At 44.1% G+C, this 24,450-nt stretch overlaps 1 protein-coding gene and 1 non-coding gene across 2 annotated transcripts in view; both read left to right on the top strand.

The window, feature by feature from the left end:
• Nucleotides 1–24,450, top strand: part of SLX4IP (SLX4 interacting protein) — a 190,070-nt gene that overhangs the window by 65,556 nt on the left and 100,064 nt on the right. The gene's annotated exons all lie outside the window — the stretch shown is intronic.
• Nucleotides 13,351–13,453, top strand: LOC128574320 (U6 spliceosomal RNA). Its single transcript, XR_008376697.1, has one exon. It is a non-coding gene; the product is annotated as a U6 spliceosomal RNA (small nuclear RNA).

Below are 24,450 nucleotides of genomic sequence, written 5' to 3'. Positions count from 1 at the left end.
TAGGGCTTGTAGTTAATGCTTGCTCAGCATTATTTATGTGTGATCTTGATGAGAAATCGGTAGGGCAAAGTCCTTACGAGCTGTTTCTCTTCTCTCTCTTCTGCTCTGTCTCTCATTCTCTCTTTAATATATTTCTCTATATTACATATATATATGTGTATATATATAATCTAATTCTATTACATTCTTTTTCTTTGAAAATATAAGAAAGTTAAATTTTAATAGCCTCTCCCACCCCTGCCTTTAACCTATGCAGTTATGAAAAGGCTCTTGCGTGGTAACATCTCGCTTCACATTTTGGCCATGGAACTGTATAAACTAGTTTGTTGCATAGTCGCTGCTCCACTTTGTATTCATGGTCATGATACTGAAACTTCAGGACCACACACAGATAGCAAAGTCTCTGGCCACTTAAGCATGTAAACAGTCTGGCTTTTTATAAAGTGGAAAAATATTTCTTATGCACTATTTTAACATGATCAGCATGTTGAAACTTGGTGTGCAACTGTGTCAACATTTCTTTGGCTCTGAAGAGCAAACCTGGAGAGCCTCATGATAATATATAAAATGCAAAGCTGGTTTGTTTACTACCAGGATTTAGGCAGCAATTACAGTCTGAAGTTGACTTCCAAATTTGGGGTGCAGAATAATGAAATAATTATTTTTTGTATCATGCTTGTGCTAGTTAAAACACTGATTCCTTTTCAGATGGCTAAGATTCTTTCAGGGAATCAGAGGAAAATGGGTAGCCGGATTACCATGAAATCCTTTTATAGGAATGCCCACATTGGACCTAGCCTGACACTATTTTCGTTTGTTTCTTAAATTTCCTGAACACCTAAAATGTGTCCGATCTTCTTCTATGTACTGGGCATGTAGATTAAACAAGATGGGCTGTTGCTTCATGTTGCTTGTTGATGCTTTCTGGCTATCTGGAGGGGAAGCAAACAGTAAATAGGTGATGGGGTTAACAAGCAAGAAGATGCATGCGATTGCTGTGAAATGGGTTTGCTCAACCTCAGATGTTACTGAGGGCACTGTTGAGACCCTGGAGGTATGTCAGTGAACAAAAGAAACATAGATTTTTCTCTTGTGGGTCTCACAGTCTAGTGCAGGAGACAGACCGCAAACAATAACCCAAATCCATAAATTATAGAGTGTGTTGATAGGTGGTAAGTACTATTAAACAAGAACAAGGTAAAAGATATCAGGAGAAATGAGACTTGGGATCATGGACAGGCTGCAATTTTATTTTATTTTTTTCCAGCTTTTTTGAGGTATAATTGACAAAGAAAAACTGTATATACATGGTTGTCAGAGCTGGTCGAAGGAAGCAGGCAGGTCACGGATTGAAAGTACAAGCTTGCAAGAGATGAGGCTCACCAGAGGTGCAGGAGAGCCTTGAGCCACCTCCGCACTGGCTATTTATTGAGAGGATAACAGGTGTGGGGAGTGCCCAGCAATAATGTACAAGGGCTACATGCTCTTTCCCCATGGGCTTGACTCCCACACTGAAGTACCACAAATGTTCAAGGTCCAACACCTGCTCGCTAACGAGCGACCGATTTTATCTCATTCCCAGAGCGCTGAGCTACCCAAGGGCTTGTCCCCTGGCTGCAAAACATCTCTGGGCTTCTACACATGGTGTCTGAAAGTTGCCCCTAAAGTCACCTTACATGGGAAAATAGGAAATTGTAGCTAAATGTACCTTTATTTATAAAATATTCATTACAAAGTTTTACAAAGAGGTGGCCAACACATAGAGAATATTTTGTAAATATTTTGTAAAATTTTGTAATGAATATTTTGTAAACAAAGGTACATTTAGCTAAATTTCCCAATTTTCCTATGCATGACAGCTTTAGGGGCAACTTTTGGGATATCCTGTATTTAAGGTGTACGGGAGGATTGATAGACGTTGTAAAATGATTCCCACAATCCAGCTGTTAACACCTCCCTCTCTTCAGAGTTGGGGGTGGGGTGGCAAGTGAGACTATTTCAGGTCTACTCATTAGCAAATTTCAAGCAAAGCTGTGATTTTAAATCAGGTGACCCAGGAGAGTGTTCTAGGCGTTTGGGAGACCAGCACGCTAGAACAGAGGAGAAGTCAGCACAGAGGAAGGAAATTGGGTGGTGGGACAGAGGATGTCAGGGAGGGTGAGATTTGAACTGAAACCTGAAGGATGTGAAGAGCCTGTCCTGTGAAGAGTTAGGTGAGCGTGCTCCAGCCAGGGGAGCTGCAAGGACAAAGGGCCTGAGAAGGAGAGGAAAGAGGCCGCCATGGCTGCCCTAGTAAAAGAGGGTGTGGATGGTGAGATAAGGTGGGAGAGGAGGGAAGAGATGGCTCAGCTAAGGTTTTGTGTGGTCCAGGCCAGGAATTTGAGTTTTACTCTGTGTGAAGCCAGAGGAGACGCTCTCTTCTACTCACCTTTATAGTAAGAGTTCCGAATGCAGCATTAACTTAAGCTGAGGATGGAAGGCCTCACCAGGGTCGGGTTTAATCACGAGTTAGCCACTGCATCCTTGCAGCTTGGGGAATGTTAGGCATGGCAAAGTAGCAAGTATTTGAAGGGATACACACGTGGACAAACAACTTAGTGACATTCCTCCTGGGATGGAAACCTGGGAAGCCTGTTATCTTTTCTTTTTTTGAGATATTTAGAAAATACAAAAAAAAAAAAAGTCTTAGTATAAAAACACTTTTATACCAAACACCCAGAATTTACCACAGTTAACATTTTGGGATATTTGCTTCCAGCCTTTTTTATTATTTCTTTGTATATACTTAAAAAAGCAAGGAACTGAGGCATACATTCTCCTTTATTAATGTGTGTGTGTGTGTGTGTAAACATTAAAATTCTTTTTAACTACCATCCTTGGTTGCTTTCTCCCTGCTAGAGGCAACCATGCCTAATAATTTGTTAGCAGATCCTCTGTTTCTGGTTTGCGTGTAGGGCAGTGTTTTTCAACCATTTTTTATCTCATGGCACACTTGCACCTGTAGTTAAAACTTCCGCAGCACACTTAAATTATGTTGATAAAAAAACAGAGTAAAAAAAATATACTTTGCTTTGAAGTTCTTTTGGAAAAAATTAATGATCTTTAAAAATTTTTCACAACACACTGGTTGAAAATCACTGATGTAAAGGAAGGAGAGGTAGAGACCAGAGTGAGAGTTTCTCAGAGTCCACGTGGCAGGTGAGAGGGTCCAGCCTCACCTGGCTGCAGTCTAGCCAGTGTCTGTGCACAGACAACCCTGCCCATGGGGCATCAGTCTGTTCTGCCATCACCTAGTTTGGCCTTAACACATTGCTAGGCACAATAAGGACATGGACAGAGCCTAGGACAGCCCAGCCCTGAAAGTCTGTCTTCTCTTGGCATTCCTATAACATGATTTGTGCGGGGTTAATTTGCCCTTGTCTTGTGTTTACCCTCAGCATGAGATCCTCAAGAGGTGTGACTCTTGAAATAACTAATGTTTATCCCTTTATCTGAAACACCTTAAATGGAAATTATTCTCAAATACCTTGCAGATTTAGATTGCCCTATCTTCTTAAATGTGGTCTATACACGTTTGTTGTGGACTGATCAGATCCGTCTTTTGAACACCAATCTCTATATCCATGAATGCTCCCAGGGGCAGCTGGCAATTTGCTCCTGCTGTAAATGGCAGACTGCCTTGCTTTTGAAACTCTTCTGCCTGTTTTTGCTAAAACTCACTGCCCTCCCCTTCTATTATTAGCTGGCAGCTCTCCCCTCTTGCTGTTGCCAGGGAGCCTGCCTCTGACTCTCCTTCAGTCCCACGTCTCCTTATTTATGAGCTCCCATTTGCTGGGGCCTGGGAAAGCAGATAGTCAAATTAAGTAGATTCTGAGTAGGGCCAAAGACTCCAAGTGGCTGTCCATTGAGAGAGTTCCCTGTAGGCCTTAGGGTCCAGCTCGGGGAGGCTGTTAAACTTCTCAGCCTGACATCTTAATACTGGTCGGCAGACACTTTTGGACCCTGGTCTCCTCTGGGGTGCTGCCGTGAGAGGCTCTGTAAACATTCCTTGCTAGCTCCATGGTGGATTCATTTCCCGCTTCCACTCTGAGTCCAGGCTTCACCTCTCCTCCCTATGATTCTTCTCACAATGTCTAACCTAGCACAAGGTCTCTCATAACTGCCACAGTGATTGGCATCAGGTTGTAATTCCGCATTAGAGAAATCTGACTGTAAATTGGTGGGAAAAGTTACTGCTGGGTCTGTAAAGTGTATTCTCTTTTCTAAAACCACTCAATTATAAAGGTGGTGGGGAGCATTGAGATAATCTCATTCCAGCTTGTAGTTTTATGGCTGAAGAATCTAAAGCCCCAAATGGATTATGACTTGACCAAGATCCACTGAGTTGAGAGTTGCCAGCAAGGTACTGTGGGGCAGTCTGGCCACTGTGGACAAACATCCTCTGATTTGGGGCTGTGATATCTCTGAGCACAGTGGCTGGTAGGTGGGACACCCTTGGCAACAAAGTAAAGTAGGTGGTCTCCCTGCTGGGGCTCATTTCCCAAGCTTGGGGGGTTATCACCTCCATGGAGACTAGACTTTCTCCGCCTTTAAATAAAGTGATTTGAAAACATAGTTTGGAATCCCACTCTGTGGACAAAGGTTTAGTGCAAAAAGATGTTCACTGGACCATTATGTACAATGGTGAAAAGTTAGATACAGCTGATTCAGCATTGAGTCGATGGGTAAACTTTGAAAAAGCTATATAATAGATTACCGTGTGGCCATTGAAATTATATGTACAGAATTGTTAATAATGAGGTTATTGACCAAGTCATTGGTCATTTTTGAGCTCAAGGTTGTGATATTAACTCAGAATTTAAAAGTAAGAAAAGTTTCAATTTTATTTTCCAAAAGGAAATTTCAGAACAGTTGTTAGTCCCTCTTCCTGACTAATAAGGGGAAGACACTGGGTGCCCCCCGGGTACTAGTTAGTCTTCTGAAGTCAGTATTATGAATTTGCTGTTGGAGAAAGGTCAAGGTGAATTTGCTGTTGGAGAAAGGTCAAGTTCTCTTGATTTGAATCCATTCTAACTGCAGAGGGAAAGGAGGGTTGGCGAAAGGAGCAGTGACAGTGGCGGGCCGTGTTTAGGGCAGAAGGCACGCTGGTTAGGGAGACAAGGTGTGAAAGGATGTGATCTGCCCTGTGCATGACAGAAGCTGCATGAGCCAGGCTCCGGTGGCGCCACTAGACGTACAGGCAGGGCTGGCGGTTCTCACACCGGGGCCCAGAATTCAAGCCAGCTGTCCTATCTGGTACTTCACCAAAGAAAGTGATTTATTCCAAACTGGAGGAAAAGCAGAACTGTAGTTTAACACATTTTCAGGTGTAATTGTTAATATAGTCATTTCTTACTGAGTGTAGAACCCGATCATCATACAGGCTGATTCCACTCTGTGTCCCTAGTAAACGTCCTGTGGATGTGCCTGTGAGGCCCTAGAATGTCCTCTTTGCCCTGCATGCGGGCTGTCCGACACTGTTCAGCCGTGTACGTCTCTGTTCTTGACATTGTGTGGCTGGGTACTTTCTGGACAGCCCTGGTGTTGAATTTATCAGGTATCCAGCTGAAGATTCTGGAAGTAGAGAAGCAGGAGGAGGAGAGGACAGTTGCCCTGTGCACCCAGGTCAAGCTGTTCACTTCCTGAGTACCAGGAAGAAGGGGGGGAAATAGAGCTGCTCACTTGCTTCTGTGTGCCAGACAAGTGCCAGGGGCAGTCTCCTTGAATCTTGACTGCAGAGGAGCTTCATTATGCTCGTTTTTCTTAAGGCAACTGAGACTCAGCTAGCACTTGGTAGAGCTGAAATTCATACCCAGGGTCTGCGCAGGTCAAAGGTAGATGGTTCTTCTGCCCTCTTCAGCAGCTCCAGGCAGTTCACACCCAGCTCACACCCAGGGAGAGAGCACCTGGCCAGTGGTGATGGGCGGTGGCCACTTACTGCCAGTGTACAAGGCTAGGCTGGGGGCGGGGTGGTGCAGTAGGGAGCTGTGTTGTTTGCTGTGGCCTCATCCTAAAGCAGTGCTTCTCAACCTTCCTAATGCTGCATGCAGCCCTTTAATACAGTTCCTGTGGCTCGCAACCCACAGGTTGAGGACCTAAAGGCTTTGCTGCCCCAGCAGCCATGGCAGCCATGGAAGTGGGCTTGGAAAAACTCCAGCCGAGACTCACACTGTGATCACCACCTCCTGCCATTTCTCTAGAAACTGCCAAGAAGCAACAAGGGACAGCTGATGGAAGGGTCAGGAGAACCTGGGGAGGTGGCAATGAGAGCCTAGGCCAGTTGGTGGGTGGGGAGTGTGCCAGAGGCCTGTAAGTTGCTTTTGCAGCGTATGGCATCATATGGCTCAGCTGCTTTCTCTTTCCATCAAATCAAAGACTGGATTGCAAACTGCTGTTTGATATATATTCTCCTAACTGCCTTCAGATCGGCTTTCTGGGTCTTTGACCCCACCTGCTGCGGTGGAGAAATAACGTGTCTGAAGGTCCTTCTAGCCATGTATCTCATTCCTCACTCCTCCCCACCCCGCCTGCACCCACCTTGTTCTTCCTCCTCATGATGCCTCTGGCCGTTGCCGAGGCCCCTGCCTGGTTCTGGCACCCTGTTTCCCCAAACTGGTGCATCAACACTGGTGTCTCCAGGGCCATCCCACCTGCCTTCCAACCGGCCCTGGGGAGGGGATTAGTAGTGTCAGCCAGTCCAGGTGGGATCTTGGACTTGGCCCCTTGTGGTTCACTTTGCTGCTCCAAGGAGCAGATACACACCCAGCAGGATCGGCACAAGGATGAGGATGGTATGAGGAAGTAACATCCGAGAAAGGACCTGTCTTCCTTCCTCTCTCCCCACTTCATCCTCCTCCCAGCCTGTCTGAGGTTTTCAGCACCCAAAAGCCATCCAGTAATGTGATAAGAAGGGCACTGGGCTGACACACTGTGGTCCCTTGCCCTACTCTTCAGCTATGGGCCATTAGCCCAGTCACAGTGCTTTGTGAGCCTCAGTTTCTTCATCTGCAAGAACAGGAGTAGGACTGCTAGTTCTGGAAGTGGTTGAGCTTTATAAACTGAAGTGCCCTGCAAAGGAGTCATATGTGACCTGGGGGAGACAGCTTGAGAGGGAGGGCGTCGGAGATTCAAAGCCTTAGGAATGACATTTCATGCTGATCATTCAAGAAGAAAAGATGGACTGTGTGTGTTCCAGGAGAACACTACCTTTGCCCAATTATCCACCCCAGCCTTCGTGTTTCAACTGTGATCTCCTTTTTTTTTTTTTTTTTTTTGAGACAGAGTCTCACTTTCACCCTTGGCATCATGGGTGCCATGGCATCATAGCTCACACCAACCTCAAACTTCTGGCTCAAGTGATCCTCTTTCCTCAACCTTCTGAGTAGCTGGGACTTACAGGTGTCTGCCACGATGCTTGGCCTGGCTTTCTTTAGAGACAGGGTCTCGCTGTTGCTCAGGCTGTTTTCAGACTCCTGAGCTCAAGCAGTCCACTCACCTGGGCCTCCCAGGGTGTTGGGATTACAGGCATGAGCCACCAGGCCCAGCTCAACTGTGATTTTCTACAGCAAGTTGATGCTTTCTCCTTCTCCATCTCCTCCTGTTTTTCTTTTATTTTCTTTACGAAAACTCTTGATCTGTATTCAGACTTTGAACTAATGACCCTCAAGCCTTTAGGGTGCTAAAGAGACATGGGCCGTGTTCCTCGTGGCCATACTTATCTTTCTTCCTGGGTAATGGGCAGCCAGGCCCACCATGCACCCAGCTATCTGCCTGCCTGCCGTGATCAGTGGGGGGCAGTTTCACCGAGACAGGGCAGGTTGCAGTGGGTGGGAGTCCGGCAATAGCCTCAGGCGCCTGGCAAATCCTTAATGTGCCAGGATGAATGGGCCCAGCATGAACTGGGTACAGAGGTTCCTCTGAAGGGTCCTCCCAGCCCTGACTGCTGGGTCTGTTGGTGGAGACTGGCCCACTCCCTGAGTTACTTCATCAGAGTGCTGTAGCTTTGGCACCAAGTTCCTGCCTCACCATTGCCCTTTCTGCTGAAATGGAACCAGCTGTTTTTTTATTTTGTTCTGAGTTGCTGATGGTCCTTTAGAACTGCAAAAGTTGGCAATACATTGTTATCACAGTCTGCTGACACACATGTAATCTCTGGTATATCATACATATTTCCTCAGTAAGATGGGCTGATGGTGTGTATTCATCTTTCAGGGACACATAAAGCTTCCTTAATCATAGTCTCAGAGAAAGACACATTGAAAGTTGTTTATTCAGATTCTTACCCTTTGGCAGTCCCTTCAGCATCCTCCCTGCCTCCGGGTCACCGTGGCCCTGGGGGTACTGGCCGGGATTTTGAACTTTATGAGAATGTTCACCTGACTCCTGGGCAGGCCATAAGGTGATAAGACACTTCTTCACTTTGAGCTGCAGTCTGGCTCCTTGAAACCTACCTCCAGTTGTTTTAATTTTGTCTACAGAATATGCCCACCAGCTCTTTAGCAGTAACAGCAGCAGTACATATGGCCAGTTTTACAAGAAGCAGCAGGTCTTTTTCCAGCTTACCCAATGCTCACCACCTTGCTGTTCTACCCCAGTTTCGCAGATGAGGCGTGAAGAAGGTAAAGTCCCACAGTTAGGTAAGGTGGTCACATTGCTCAGTGCTCTGACTAGAACACTGCGTCACCAAGTTATGCTGACACACTCTGCATGTGACAGCCCTTCCTGTCACAGTCCTGCTGTTACTGACACCAAATCTCTCCATTTGCATTAATTAGTTGAACTCCTTTGATGTTCTATAGACAGAGTTCTCTGTCATCACAGTGATTCCTGCTTCTTTGGATTCTTTCTAGTTGGAAAGAATCATCTGGAAATTTGGTGCCTATGAGGAAGATGTGTTTTGATACATTTTTAGTTTCATTTTAAATATGAAATTGCCACATAGTAAAAACCCATGCTTATCATAAGAGAAGTAAATTGCTGGGGTTTTTCCTTGTCTGAGAACAGCATACAAATGTGAGATTATGGGATTGGAAGGCTGAGTTATTTTGAGTCTAGAACAGGCTTTGGCAAAATTTTTCTATAAAGAGGCCGGGAGCTTATAGTTTCTGTTACACTAATTGGACTCAGGCACTGTTGGTGAAAGCAGATATAGTATGTAACCAATCATAGTTGTGTTCTTTTTTTTTTTTGTAGAGACAGAGTCTCACTGTACCGCCCTCGGGTAGAGTGCCGTGGCGTCACACGGCTCACAGCAACCTCTTAACTCTTGGGCTTACGCGATTCCCTTGCCTCAGCCTCCTGAGCAGCTGGGACTACAGGCGCCCACCACAACGCCCGGCTATTTTTTGGTTGCAGTTTGGCCGGGGCTGGGTTTGAACCCGCCACCCTCGGCATATGGGGCTGGCGCCCTACTCACTGAGCCACAGGCGCCGCCCCATAGTTGTGTTCTAATAAAACATTATTTACAAAAACAGGTGACAGCTGGGTTTTGACTTTGGCTTTGTACTTGATTGGGTTTCTCTTGATAATGAAAGAACTTATACTGGTGGGTTCTGAGAAGGATAGTCCTAGATGTTTTGACATAATTTTTAGTAGCAGCTCTTTTAGTTTCACAAGTGTCTTGGTCAGTGAATAATGTATAATCACCCTAATACTATGTCACTTTCAGGTTCTAAATGAGACTAAAGTGAAATAGAAACTGGTTTCCATCCTTACTACAGTCACCTGTTTAGTGCTACAAAATAATTTGTGTCAGGACTTTTCTGCTTTGGGGGACTATTCAGCAAATTCCTATCCTATTCCAGTTCAAGAAGAGAGCCCAGCAATAGAGCAAAACTCAGGGAGGGAAAAGCAGAGACCTCCCAGAGGAATATCTCTCACTCACTTTTTGGAGTAGAACCGGTATGCCAGGCATTGTACCAAAGGCTTCATAGGGTCTCAGGAAACGCCCATGAGTTCAGTATGGTTATTATTTCCATTTTACTGATGAGGAAACTAAAGTACAAAAGATTAGGAAATTTGGGTCACTGAGGTAGAAGATTTTGGATTCAGACCTCCACAGAATCCAAACTCTGAGATTGAGTAAGCATGAAATAATTAAATCTAATAAATCAGTCAAAGGCAGGTGGGAGAAGATTGGGATGAGCTGGCAGATGTTACCTCCTACCCTTATCCATCTTAGGTATAAATATCACTGAGGTCAAGGGAGTGATACCTGGGCCTTTCAATGGTAGTACAGGAGTTATAAAATCCTTAGGGCTGCTGGCTGAGAGAAGCCTTAAGGCACTAGAGGGACTTGAGGCCAGAAGATCCCAGGTGGGCCAGGATGTCCTTAATTTAGGGGGATGCAAGGCTTTTGAGTAGGGTTTAGGGGCCACCTTTTGCATTAGAGCTGCTTGTGGTGTGCTCAGGGCTTTGTTTGGCTGGCTGGGCTGAGGGCCAGGTGGCCGGGTGGGTGCTGGCTGTGCTTCCCACCGTCGCTGCCTCTCTGCAGCAGAGTAGAGAAGTCAGTGTTCTCGGCAGCAGCTGCCTGGCGCTAAGGATTGGCGTTTCCCTGGGACACCTGTGCCTTCTGGCAAGGACAGTGGAGGGAGAGTGGCCCACATTAGTCTCTAGACTCTTATACTTTAGGCCCCTATATTTCCAGCTCAGTGATTTAAGAAGAACACCAAGTTGTATATAATTTTCAAAGGGAGTTGCCTTCTTTAGATAAACCTGTGCCAAAAGGAAATCTTTAAAAGTAATTTTCATCACTTCTTATTATTTCTGGGTGGTATTTTTTTGTGCAGTTTCCAAAGCAGTGACCCTAACCACAATGAGGACAGTCATTTGGAGCTCTTGCAAACTACTCGGAGAAAAGTGCAAAGAAGGGTGCCTGTAGGTTTGGTTACAAAACTCCACCCGGGAGTGAGAGGTGAGGATGGGGAGCCAGTGGGCTTATCTCCTGGCCTCAACTTTTTAACATGTGTCCTTCCAGGTGTATTCTAGTTGATGTATTTTCCCAGATTTTGAATGTTGCCCCAGGACAACTGTCTTAAGTTCATTTTGGCACCAGGACAAATGAGAGGATGTTTCCTGTTTGCTGACTCTTGCCCCAACTTCTTTCTCTGTTCTGTTAAGCTCTTGGGTAAATTCTTTCCTCTGTATTCCACATTTTAACTGATGTTAGGGCACCAAGTGCAAAAATCTGCAAACAGTTAGTTGAGCATTCAGATCAGAGCATACTGAAGTTAGAGTTCTCATAGTACAGAAAGATCACCCTCTGTACAATGCATTAAACATTTAATAACTGTACTAATAATCCAAAACACTTTTAATGGGCCACATGAGAGCCTTAATGTGGTTTAAAAAAAAAAAAAAAAGTATTTCTTCACTGTCAAGTTAACTTGCATCAAATTGAGAGAAATTATTTGAGGCAACTTTGAGGGGCTGGAGGTTTTTAAGCCTAGGAACAAATAGTATATTCTGAAAGCAGTTTTTACATAGAAAGAAATAATAGCGTTATTACTTCTATTTCTAATTAGAAACGTAGTGTGGTGTGCATTTCCTTGTAGTTTAATACTTTGCAGGTTGAGCAGTGTCCCACCAGTCTGTAGCATCTGCTATGTGTCAGGGTAAGCGATTTTGAGTAAGGCTGGCAGCAAAAGCAGTGTTGGAACACAGGTCTCCCTGGCTTCAAGACCTGTTCTTTGATTAGGAATGTGGGCTGTTTGAGTTTGGCCCTTTTTGAAGTATTTTAGAAAATAGGACAGTATTGAGGGATAAAGATCAAAGGTCGATGTATTTTGTATTAAATTAGATTCACGTTTATTTGTAAGTTGAAGCATTTTTTAAGAAAGTATTCTCTTGTGAAACAGGTATGCTTTTAAAATGATGCAATTGCTTTCCAAAGCTCAGAAAGAAATGATTAAAACAAGGACAAAGTCCAATAATGTAATCACCAGTTTTACTTTGTTTTGGCTTATTAAAAATAGCGTTGGCTCCTTACTCCAAATGAAATCCAGTCAAGACAGTTATAGTGTGCATACATTAAGGTCTTAGGAAACTGATATTTCCCAAGTATTTGGAAGGAAATGATGTCTTCTGTATAAAATTCATGTCATAAGCATAGCTCATCAGTTTACTAGACTGAATATTATACCTGAATGATAACTTTTTTAAATTTAAAAATTTGTTTAGTTGAGGGCAGCGCCTGTGGCTCAGTGGGTAGGGCGCCGGCCCCATATACCGAGGGTGGCAGGTTCAAACCCAGCCCCAACCAAATCGCAATAAAAAATACCCAGGCATTGTGGCGGGCGCCTGTGGTCCCAGCTACTCGGGAGGCTGAGGCAAGAGAATTGCCTAAGCCTAGGAGTTGGAGGTTGCTGTGAGCTGTGATGCTACAGCACTCTACCAAGGGCCATAAAGACTGTGTTTCAAAAAAAAAATTTTTTTTTGTTCAGTTGAAAATTTATTTTAGGTCTGTTTGTATGGTTAGTAGCAGAATATCAATTAGTTCTTTTCTTTTTTTTTTCTTTTCTTTTCCTTTTTTTCTCCCTCCCCTTCCCTGTCTTTTTTTGTTGCCTAGGCTGGAGTATGGTGGTATAATCATAGATGATTGCAGCCTCCAACTCCTGGTCTAAAGTGATCATCCTGCCTCAGCCTCCTAAGTAGCTGGGGATAGAGGCCTGTGCCACTCTGCCTGGATAATTTTTATTATTATTACTTTTTGTAGAGAGGGGATCTTGCTATATTGTCCAGACCGGTCTCCACCTTCTATCCTCGAGCAGTCTTCTTCCCTCAGCTTCCCAAAGTGCTGGGATGACAGGTGTGAACCGCTGTGCCCAGCCTCAATTAGTTCTTTCTTTCTTTCTTTTTTTTTTGCAGTTTCTGGCCAGGGCTGGGTTTGAACCTGCCACCTCCTGCCTATGGGGCTGGTGCCCTACTCCTTTGAGCCACAGGTGCTGCCCAATTAGTTCTTTCTTAAAGCTGATAATTATAGAAGATTTTTTTCTTTGCACCTGATTTTGCGGTGTAGTCACCTGAGAACACCTCTCTCACTTGCTTTTGGGGCTATTTGTATCTTTACCTTAGTATCTGGCCCAGTAATGCCATCTTTGGCAAGTTCAGGTGCATACACACAGACACACAAAATACTGGCAAATGTTAATTATTTGAAAGGAAATTTAGTTTTTTAATTTAGAAAAAAACAGGTGGCTATTGATCTTAAATAAGGTTAATGTTCATTGAGCAAAGCTGAGGGTCGGGCTCTAAAATAATGAAATTTGTTTTCCTTATAAACTGACTCTGAGGGCTGTTACTGAAAAGAAATTTGTGCTACAGCAGCACAGATACTAAAATTGGAATGATAAAAGGACAATTAGCACTTCCCCTGCTTAAGGATGACATGCAAATTTGTGAAGCATTTCATATTTAAAAAAAAAAAAAGAGTAAAGACATTCCCAGGTGTTGACTGCTTTCACGAATAAGCCTCTGCCTGCTCAGGTGTGTGCGTGTTTGCACGTGTTCATTCTGGGACGTTTTTCTAACAAATTGCTTTATTCTTCATCAAGACAGATCTAACATGGAGCAACTCAAAAGCTCACCCCATTGAAGACCCCTGTGATAGAAATGTCACGTTGTAATAAGTTCACTGCCTTGTCTTCTTAAAAAGAATTTGCTGGCATCAGCAAAGAAAATCTCTGAGAATGGCTTAGGTTACCTCCATTGGCTTTTATTCATCTTTCCCTTTCACAGAATGAAAAATGTCTGGGTAGTTACAGCTTTGTTCTAAAGTGGCCCGTAATTTTGTCTATGTTTTACATCCCAGTGGATTCCTCAGACCAAATAAGGAATTGCTTCTCAGAGAGGCCTCTGTTTCTTCCCTTCATCTATACAATATTTAATAGATTTATTTTGAGGTCCAGATTAACTTTTAGATCAACCTGCGACTTAAAACCAGCTAGACGAACATGTTTAGATGAGTGTGGGAGAGAGTACATATGTCCATTCTAGTCATTTTAAATTGTCAAGCCTTTGCATTTTAGAAAGTGTTTGTAAGAATTTGTGAAATTGTTTTAAATCAGTTTTTTCTCTCAACTCTATGCCATCATCTCTTACTGGTTCTTTGTCCCCATGTGTACCACACAACAAAGACTGTTTCTGTCACATCTTCCATGACGTGTCCCTGCCAATACTTTGTTTTGTAGCACTGCCAAAGGCCAGGAGTGCTGTCTTCCCTCTCGTTCCAGCTTGATAAGGGGAGAGTCAGAGAGAGATGGGGAGAGGTCAGACTAGGCCCAACAACTTTATGCAAGGTAACAGGATGTTTTACCAGAAGCGTCAGGGGACTGTGTCAGTAAGTAACTTCTTGTGTATTAGAAATGAAAGATGCTAATGAAAGTGGGACGTGTTTTCCTTAGGGAGATGGGTGTATCTTATGGGTTAGAAGCTCAGAGTCTAAGTTGGACTACTGGCTCCTTGGCTGTAGCCATTTCCTAACATCTTAGTACCTGTGTTTCTCACCAGTAAATTGGAGCAGGGAGTAGTAATTTCTGCTACATAGGATCGACGTGAAGAGTAAGTAAGGAGAGCATTTGGGGGTATGTAGGAAGCCCTCAGTCTGTGCTGGTGATGAGGCTGCTGTTCCTGCAGGTGCTGAGAAGCAACTGGGCTGTGTCCATCAGCCTCAGCTACTCGCCTACCATCAGTGCCAGCCAGAGCAAGTCTTCTGACTTCTTCAGGCCTACACTTCAGCCTCTCTCAAATAAGGGCTTTGCTATACATGAGTTCCTTCCAGAAGGAAAATTTTATCTTTTTAAGTTGAAACTGTATGTCTCCTAAAAAACAAACTGAGAATAAATAGTACTTTAAAAATTAAGAATTCTATTTAGAAAAATTAATGCTAAAAAGATATACTTACTGGCTTCAGGAAGATGTTGATTAAAATGACATTGTTGCTTTCCTGCTGGAAATTGATGAATGGCCATTCTCCATCCAGCACTAGAGGCTGTTCTCAGGAAGGCAGAGGATGTCTGCAGAACACAGATTCTTTCCTGTCTGGTATTCTGAAAGTAACATTTGTATAAATGAACTGTGATAAAATTATTGCACTGGAGAAATTTTTTAAAAACCTGTTTTACTGAGGTGCAATTTATGTACAATAAAACATATTTAGTGTACAGCTGGACGAGTTTTGACAAATGTTGTAATAACCACTGCCTTATAGATTTTTAAAAACAGCTTTATTGAGATATAATTCACATACCCATATATGTGATAAAATTCACCCGTGTAAAGTACATAATTCAGTGGTTTTTAGTATATTCACAGAGTTGTGTGGCCACACATCTAATTTTAAATCATTTCATTACCTCAAAAAGAAACCTCCTACCTATTAACAGTCACTCCCCATTTTCCTCCCCATCCCTATCCCCACTTCTAACTCTAAGCAACTGTTAATATACTTTCTGTCCTTATGAATTTGCCTATTTGGGGCATACCGTGTAAATGGAGCTATATATATAATATGTGGTATTTTCTTAGCAAAATGTTTTCAAAGTTAGACCATGTTGTAACATTTGTCGGTACTTCATTTCTTTCTGTGATTAAATACTATTCCATGGTGTGGACATGACACCTTTTGTTTATCCATTCATTAATTGATGGATGCTTGGACTGTTCCCACTTGTGGACTGTTGTTACTAATGCTACTGCAAATGTTTGTGTAAAAGTTTTTGTGGATACTGACGTGTTATTTCATTTCTCTTGGGTATCTATTGCCAAGTTCGTATGGTGACTCTGTGTTTAATTTTTTGAGGAACTGCTAGTCTGTTTTCAAGGCGACTGTACCCTTTTATACTCTCACTAGCAATGTGTGTTGATTTCACTTTCTCCACATCCTGCCAAGGTTTACTGTTACCTGTTATCTGAATTATGCACTTTACATGGGTGACTCTTATCACATATATGGGTATGTGGATTATACCTCATATTGTAAAGATGAATCCGTAATTAGTAAAGACCTGTATTATGCATCATACTGTTCTCTCCCTTTAGTGGTGTGAAGTTGTGCCTCAGTTTTGGTTTTAATTTGCATTTTTCAATGGCTAAAATGATATTAAGCACCTTTTCATGTATTTTTTATGTTTATTATCTAGAGAAATGTCTCTTGAAATCTTGTGCCCATACTAATTTGTCTGTCTTTTTGTTGAATTGGAAGTGTTAGTATATTTTCTGATCAGATACATGGTTTGAAAGTATTTTCTCTGTTCTGTGGATTATCTCTTCACTTTCTTGATGGTGTGCTTAGAATCACAAATGTTTTTAATTTGCTAAGTCCAATTCATTTCTTTTTGTCCCTTGTATTTTTGGTATTAATATCCTATCTAAGAAAGCATTCCTTAACCAAAATCTTGGAGGTTTACGGCTATGCTTTCTTCCAAGACTTTTATGGTTTTTGTTCTTAACATTTAGCTCTATCCATTTGAGTTAATTTTTGTATATGGTTTCAAGAATGGGCCCAACCTCATTCTTTTGCATGTGGTTACTCAGTTGTCCCAACACCATCTGTGCGAACATATGTTTTCTTTTCGTCTTAAATTCTTTCTCTCTTTAATATTGGAATCTTGTTGTAGACTTTGAAAGAAAAACAATAATTCTCTGTCCATCCTCTATCCCCACTCCCCAGAAGTGATCACTCTAAACTCTTTTAGCCGTTTCTTCTGGTCCTTACCTCCATGTTTCTAAATAGCGTGCTTATTTGGCAATTTCTTAAGTAATATTTAAGGCTCAATATGTTTGATTTTGATACATTTTCGTATAAATCCTTACTGTGTTTCAGTATTATGACAGTTTTTACCGCTGAGCCCCGCCTTGTACACGGGTTACATCTCCTTTCTCTTAGAGTTCATTCCTACCACCTTTGTGTTTTCATTTGCTTGCTCTCTTCAGCAGTCAGGCTGACCTGTCCCTCATCTCCAGCAGCTGTGAAGTGCCTGCCACCCCGGCTCTCTACACAGTCAGAGCTGGTAGATAACCTTCCTCCTCATCCTTCCTGTTGCTCTGGGGGCAGACCTCCTGGACTCCTCGCCTTGCTCCATTCATCCCAGGCGGTTCCTCTCCGTGCCTGCTGGCTTCCAGAGGCTTCCTGTTGTTCTTTGAGGAGCTTCTGTCTCCTCCCCCACCTCCTAGCTTAGTGTGTTTCTGTCAGAGGTCCTTAACATACAGTCAGGGAATCCAAGCCCAGACTAATGAATTCCCTTGTCTGATGTCCTAGAGCTTGTTCGTATTTTCTTTTCCTATTGGAGGCTACTGGAAGTGAATAAAAATCAATTAAAATGCTGAGTCAAAGTAGCTCACTTACTCTGAAAGGCAGTCTTGTTCATTAACTAGAATGCTGGGGACCCAGAAGTCACCAGGAAAGCCCAGAAGTGGTGCTACATCCTCATACGAGGTGGGACAGTTACATTCATGAACTCATCCTAGAAAAAGTACTACCTGCCTCATTGCTGAATATCACCATGGTCATCTTCAAAGTATTCCCCTGGGCCATCTGGTGACCCTGGTGATATTCAGCAGTGAGGTAGGTTGTACTTTTTCTAGGATGAGTTCGTGTACTTACTTGTCAGGCCTCAGTGTATGGTTGCTGAGGCCCAAACTCCTTCCTCCCACATCTCTGTCTTCATTCAGGAACTGCTTCTCCCTCTTTTTTTTCCTTTTCTTTCCTTCTCTCTTTTTCTTTTCTTTTCTTTTTTTTTTTTTTTTTAATTTCAATAGATTTAGGGGGTATAAGTGGTTTTTGGTTACATGGATGAATTATATCATGGTGAAGTCTGGGGTTTTAGTGCACCTGTCGCCCGAATGTGAAAACAGGGTGTTGGTATGCTGTTGGTGGAAGTGTAAATTCGTACAGCCTCCATGGGAAATGATGTGGGGATTTCTCAAAGAACGAGAAAATCTACTGTCCAATCCAGCAATCCCACTACTGGGTATCTACCCAAAGGCTGCTTCTTTTTTACATGTAATTAATTGTAAAGCACTTGGCTTTCTAGGGCAGCATAGTTAATCTGAATTTTAAAATTTAGGAGAAGAGGGGAGTACTAGAGACAGGCACACTGTCAGCAGTAAGAAGTGCCAGTTAGCTAAGGGGACAGATGGGGGGGAGTATTGTAAAAATCAATCCATAATTAGTAAAGACCTGCATTATACATCATTTGATTTCATTACAGTCAGGATCACAGAGAGGGGTCACTTTATTAGGGGTACTCCTGAGTGACCAGCCTCTCTCCTTCCCTCCCTCTCACCTTCCTCCAAGAGAAATTTATGAAACAGCTCAGGCCTTGTGGCTGGCGTTCCTTCTGAACGTGAAAGAAGTAAGGTTCAGTTATCTGGAAAACAATCTTATGTAGCATAATCCATTTGTCACAATTACAAATGAAAGAATTATTACCTTTCAGCTTATGCTGGAACTTGGGTTTAATAACTTAACACCCTGCTTTTAAAAAACACACCATATGACTATCCTTATACATGATTTTTCTATTGCTGAAACTATATCCAGTGTTTTTTTAAAGCATGTATATATATATCAATGAAATTTTAGACATTTTTCTGTTGTAACACTGCCTTAAATTAACCAGGAAATTTATTATTAGAGCATGTCAAAATTCTAGAAGAGAGAGTTTTATGTAATACATTGAAATAAAAATGTAAGTCTGACCACTTCATTAGAACAAAACAATCTGGAAGTGGTCTTAACCGTGATCTGGACCAGCCCCTACAGATTTTCCAAATGAGACTGAGGTTAAAATTTTCTTAGTGAATACAAGACAGGAGTGGAACCAGAACCTGCCCTGCTGGACCACCTCTCTCTCTTATCAAGAAAGGACAGCTTCCCTCTTTGGGCAGATCAAGTCTTGCACGTTCAAGGAACTAATTAGAACTTCTGTTAACCACAGCCGTAGAAGAGGAGGAAGCAACCTGCCTAGTGACAAGGGATCACCGAGGTGGACGGAGAGGCGGGGAGAGGTGGTCTCACCAGCTCAGAGACGCTACTGGGGTCTTGATTAAATGTGTTGTGACATGCAAGAAGTAGAGAGAATTATTAGTAAGGTAAAACTGGGAAACGTCTGTTCTGATCTGCTGTCAGTAGAAGACGCGGGTTGTGTTGTGGTAGATGCGGTGTAATTATTCTATCTTAGTGTTGCTCTTTGCTTGAGATCATAGCTCTTTTTGCGAAGACTTATTCACGCCCTCCTAACAATCTTAGTGACATAAACCAGTATTTTTCAAACCTTTCTCCTCTCCTTTTAATAACTTTGTATTTATTTTTTTTTTTCCAGTTTTTTTGCTGGGGCCAGGTTTGAACCCACCACCTCTGGTATATGGGGCCGGCGCCCTAGTCCTTTAGCCACAGGCACCGCCCCTTTCTCCTTTCCTTTTTAAAAGCTGTGCAACAAGACATGATTGCAAGAGGGACTTTACCTAACAATTGCAATCAGTGTAACCTGGCTTATTGTACCCTCAATGAATCCCCAACAATAAAAAAAGAAAAAAAAAAAAGCTGTGCAACCTTTTCTTAAAGTTTTGTGGAAAACAGTATACAAACCCATAGAGTGGGGATGCTGTGTTGGTGGGGGCCAGCTGCTCTCTTACCTGCCCTGACAAGCAGCCCACAGCGAGCAGAGGGAGGGACATGCTTATGCCTTGGCCTCCGAGACCTGTGAGTGTTGGTGACAGTGCATGAAACTAAAACCTGGATTTTGCCAACCACTGTGTTATATTCTCACCCATATGCCTCACCCCTATTATAATGTCCTTTCCTCATACAAATCTGGATGTGCTTGGGTTGGGGGATTCCATATCAGCCCGGGTGTGCGGCTGGCCCCCTTCCCCACAGAGCACCCTCTGTTCTTCTTCACAAGTCCATGCCACAGGAGCTCAGCCGCAGATCTATACATGTATCATCTTTCTTGCCCTATGGTGTTGCCCCTTTCCGGGGAAAGGGGTCCCAGCTCAGGGTTGCTTGAGCATTCTGAGAATAGACTTTGGTAGGACAGCACATCATAGCCACCTCACTGACTGCACAACACTCTTCCCTACTGCCACCGTCACTGCTGAAGCTGTCACTGAGCCCAGGTCACACTGTGGCTTCTCCTGGTCATTTTGCCTCTAAGTCTCCTGGCCCCTGTCCTTCCCTCCTCTTGCTACCTGCCAAGTGCACACAGAGGTGAAATCATTCCTCTGTCTCAGACCTCTTGGCACCAGTTGGGCCAGTAGGTACAAGTATATGGAGCAGGTGGCAGTGACTGCATCCCTGGCCAAATGATCTTAAACTTTGTTCCACCTGGAAGGGACACTCTGCCACAAGCTACTGTGGTAGTCACTGAGAGAAAGAAATGGCTCATCACTTTCTCCTCCCAGTAGAATTTTATGTTAAATTTGTTTCTAGTGATAGAGGTACTTGTAAACCAGTTCACAGAGGTAAGGGGGGAGGTGAACTCATTCAAATCTCATTTAACGGGCTTTCATAATTGTTAGTGACTAAATCCCCCCCCCCTTCAACTGACCTCTGTATGTGAACAAGTCAAATGATTTTGAATTGATTTCTCCATATCTATGGGTAGTATGAGTATATGGAGAGAAATTAATGATAGGATGGATCTAGGTAATAGATCCTTTACCTTTTAAAATGCCACGTTAAACTCTAGTAACTGTTTTTAAAATGAGACAGTAGGCACTGTGGAAGACAGGGAGCAGGACTGCTGCTTCACATCGCCTTCCCCAGGGCCGGACACCAGGCACCCGGTGCTGATTTAATGAATGGATGAGTAATTCACTTCAGGAGGTGATAACATTGGAGCTGTCTGCTGGAGGATATATTATGTGAGAAGCTCATGTTAAGCTTTAAAATCATGAGCAGACTAAGAAATCTTTTTAAGAGTTACCTTTCATTCATTTTATAAACAAAAAGTCACATTATTATTTAGCTACAACCAAATTCATACTTCAGTGTATTAAGTCCATTTTTTTAAAGGATGTGCAACATTAAGTGGAGTATCATTTTTTAAAAAATGAATTGGTAGGAGGAGACAGTGACCTCGGATGGTTTGTTTTTGTTCCTGTCTGACACAGGCCTGGGAGGGCTGTGCTGGTCGTTCTCACGTGAGGGCCTACGTGGATGACAGGGTTGAGAGAAAGCAGGAAGGCCCAGTGACAGGGCGAGGCCCAGGGCTGTGTGAGGGAAGAAAGCTGCAGGCCTCCTGGAGTTGATAAAGTGGGCTGGCTGTGTCCACTGGAATTTATTACCCAGCTGCAGGCATAGCTCTTAAGACTCCAGGCTGGGAGGATGCTCTGCAGTGCTTCTCTTTGGGAATCAGCTGGGCCTGTCCTGGGCTCTGTTGTAGCCCTGCAGTGCCCAGGTTGATGTGTGGCAGGCATGGCCTTGTGGGGAGATGCTCCTGACCACCCACCCTCCCTGCCCTAGTTCATCATTGCTGAGAAACATGAAAGGATCATTCCATCCGCTATGGCCAGGCCTGGGATGAAGTTAGAAGCACACAAGGCTCCCAGGGGGCCTATCAGTGGTGATGAGAAAATAGTCATAGGGAAGAAGTCTAATTGGAAATTCAGTTTGCTATATGCATAAAAATGTCTTTGATGTTTAAAATAATTAATATTTTTATGAGTTGCTTTTAAGTTTTTATTTGACCTGTGGGGGCGCAGGATGGTAGTGGAGCTACAGAAGTATTAGCCAAGCCATGTGTGTGCAGAAGACAGCACAGTGTTGAGGAAGGGGGAGGATGGGGCTTTGCCGGTTACTCACCATCTGCTCTTTTCAGAGGCTTAGTTTACGGTTCTCAAAAATGGGGATAATGATTCCTGCTTGCCCACAACTAAAACTCAATACCTCCAGAAGTCTGATCTCCTGCCCTGTCACACTTGCCCGTTGCTTGACATTTTGTTATTTCTGCTGCCACTGTCTTGGTTCACGCCGTCATCTCCTGCATCTGGACTCCATAGCGGGCACTGACCCAGCGTGATCGACCTCAGCATCTCCCCTCTGCGCCCATCCAGGGTGACTGTGTGCGTGTGTGTTCTTAGAACTTTGTTATTTTTTATTTCCTATTTCACTTACAATGTGCCAGGCACTTTCCACATGTGAACACACTCAATCTTCTTAGAACATATTTAAAAATAAAAACAGAAAGAAAGACAACAAAATATTTACGGTTTGGTCTAGCCAACCTTTTTCTTTTCTTTCAACTATGGTTTCTTCATAATTAACATTTTTAAGTCATTTTTATGGATATACTATTTAAAATATCAAATGATAGTGTTGGCAGGATCTTAGGGAAGAGTAGCAGACCCCTGTCTCTACTTCTTCCTATCCTGAAATCCTGCATCCCAGAAGACACCTCTTGTTAGCTGTTGATGTCATAATTTCTTGATTTGTCAATGTTGACATTTTCTGTTGACTTCTGTATGTGGGAATTAACACTCTGGCTTTCCTGCCTCCCCACGCAGAAACCTGTGCCTTCTTTCTGTCTTCCATAGTTGTATCACAACGTTTGGTTAAATTGTATTTGAAGTTTATATTATTATATAATTACATGTGTCTATTAGTATCTGAGTAGTTTCACTGCTTAGCCAAACGATACTATGAATATATTTTTTTATTGTTATGGTGGTTTGTTTAGCCTGGAATTTGGAGTTTACCTCTTTTTGAAGGGAAGAGAGTAATTTTCTTCGATTCTGTCACTATTTTCCTCCACAATTATCCAAATGAACTGTAAAGTCCTTCCAAAGAGTATTTCCCGTCTGGCAAACACATCAGGTGAGATGCATCAGCATGTCGCCTGGTCTCTGCGCTGCTGTCCGGATCGGCAGTATTGAAGGTTCTGCGCTGCTGTCCGGATCGGCGGTATTGAAGGTTCTGCGCTGCTGTCCGGATCGGCAGTGTTGAAGGCTCCGCGCTGCTGTCCGGTTGGGCAGTGTTGAAGGCTCCGCGCTGCTGTCCGGTTGGGCAGTGTTGAAGGCTCCGTGCTGCTGTCCGGATCGGCAGTGTTGAAGGCTCCGCGCTGCTGTCCGGATCGGCAGTATTGAAGGTTCTGCGCTGCTGTCCGGATCGGCAGTGTTGAAGGTTCTGCGCTGCTGTCCGGATCGGCGGTGTTGAAGGTTCTGCGCTGCTGTCCGGATCGGCAGTGTTGAAGGTTCTGCGCTGCTGTCCGGATGGGCAGTGTTGAAGGTTCTGCGCTGCTGTCCGGATGGGCAGTGTTGAAGGCTCTGCGCTGCTGTCCGGATGGGCAGTGTTGAAGGCTCTGCGCTGCTGTCGGATGGGCAGTGTTGAAGGCTCTGCGCTGCTGTCCGGATGGGCAGTGTTGAAGACTCTGCGCTGCTGTCCGGATCGGCAGTGTTGAAGGTTCTGCGCTGCTGTCCGGATCCGCAGTGTTGAAGGCTCTGCGCTGCTGTCCGGATGGGCAGTGTTGAAGGCTCTGCGCTGCTGTCCGGATCCGCAGTGTTGAAGGCTCTGCGCTGCTGTCCGGATGGGCAGTGTTGAAGGCTCTGCGCTGCTGTCCGGATGGGCAGTGTTGAAGGCTCTGCGCTGCTGTCCGGATGGGCAGTGTTGAAGGCTCTGCGCTGCTGTCCGGATGGGCAGTGTTGAAGGCTCTGCGCTGCTGTCCGGATGGGCAGTGTTGAAGGCTCCGCGCTGCTGTCCGGATGGGCAGTGTTGAAGGCTCCGCTCTGCTGTCCGGATCGGCAGTGTTGAAGGCTCCGCGCTGCTGTCCGGATCGGCAGTGTTGAAGGCTCCGCGCTGCTGTCCGGATCGGCAGTGTTGAAGGCTCTGCGCTGCTGTCCGGATCGGCAGTATTGAAGGCACACCAGTGTCATCTTCCACTTACCTTCGCCTCTCTCCTGTGCTAGACCCTCTTTTTTTACGTTACAGTTCCACTTTGTGAGTCTTTTCCTTTGTTTGGTGGAATACACTGTTAGTATCCTTCTGAGAAGGGAATGTGGGTGTGGGGATCTAGTGGTCAGTGCCTGGCTGCCAGCATTCCTGGAGCTGAGCAGCACAAGGTCCCCCTGGCTCCCTGCAGGCTGCCCCCTGCACCTCACTGGCCCGGCAGCTGGTCCTTCTTGTTGCATCCTGTGTTTCCCTCACCTGGCTCATCTTACCCTCAAAGGGAGGACCCGCATTTCCCCTGGCTGCCTTTACACCCCTGGTGCTTCCCTCAGACTTGACAGCTGGTTGCCAGTCTTCTACCTGGTAAAAATCTAGTTGTCCAACTAGGTGTCTTTTCAGGTGATAGAATGATTGTTGACAAAAAGCATGATTTCCACTTCAGTTTTAGCAAAGTGTGAAAAGTCACTTTTCAGGCTTGATACCTGTAGCTCAGTGGCTAGGGTGCCAGCCACATACACCAGAGCTGGCAG

The sequence above is a fragment of the Nycticebus coucang genome, chromosome 21 (assembly GCF_027406575.1).
Source record: "Nycticebus coucang isolate mNycCou1 chromosome 21, mNycCou1.pri, whole genome shotgun sequence".
NCBI lineage: Eukaryota > Metazoa > Chordata > Mammalia > Primates > Lorisidae > Nycticebus > Nycticebus coucang.
The sequence above is the reverse complement of the archived record's forward strand: the minus strand, read 5'-3'. Positions and strand labels throughout refer to the sequence as shown.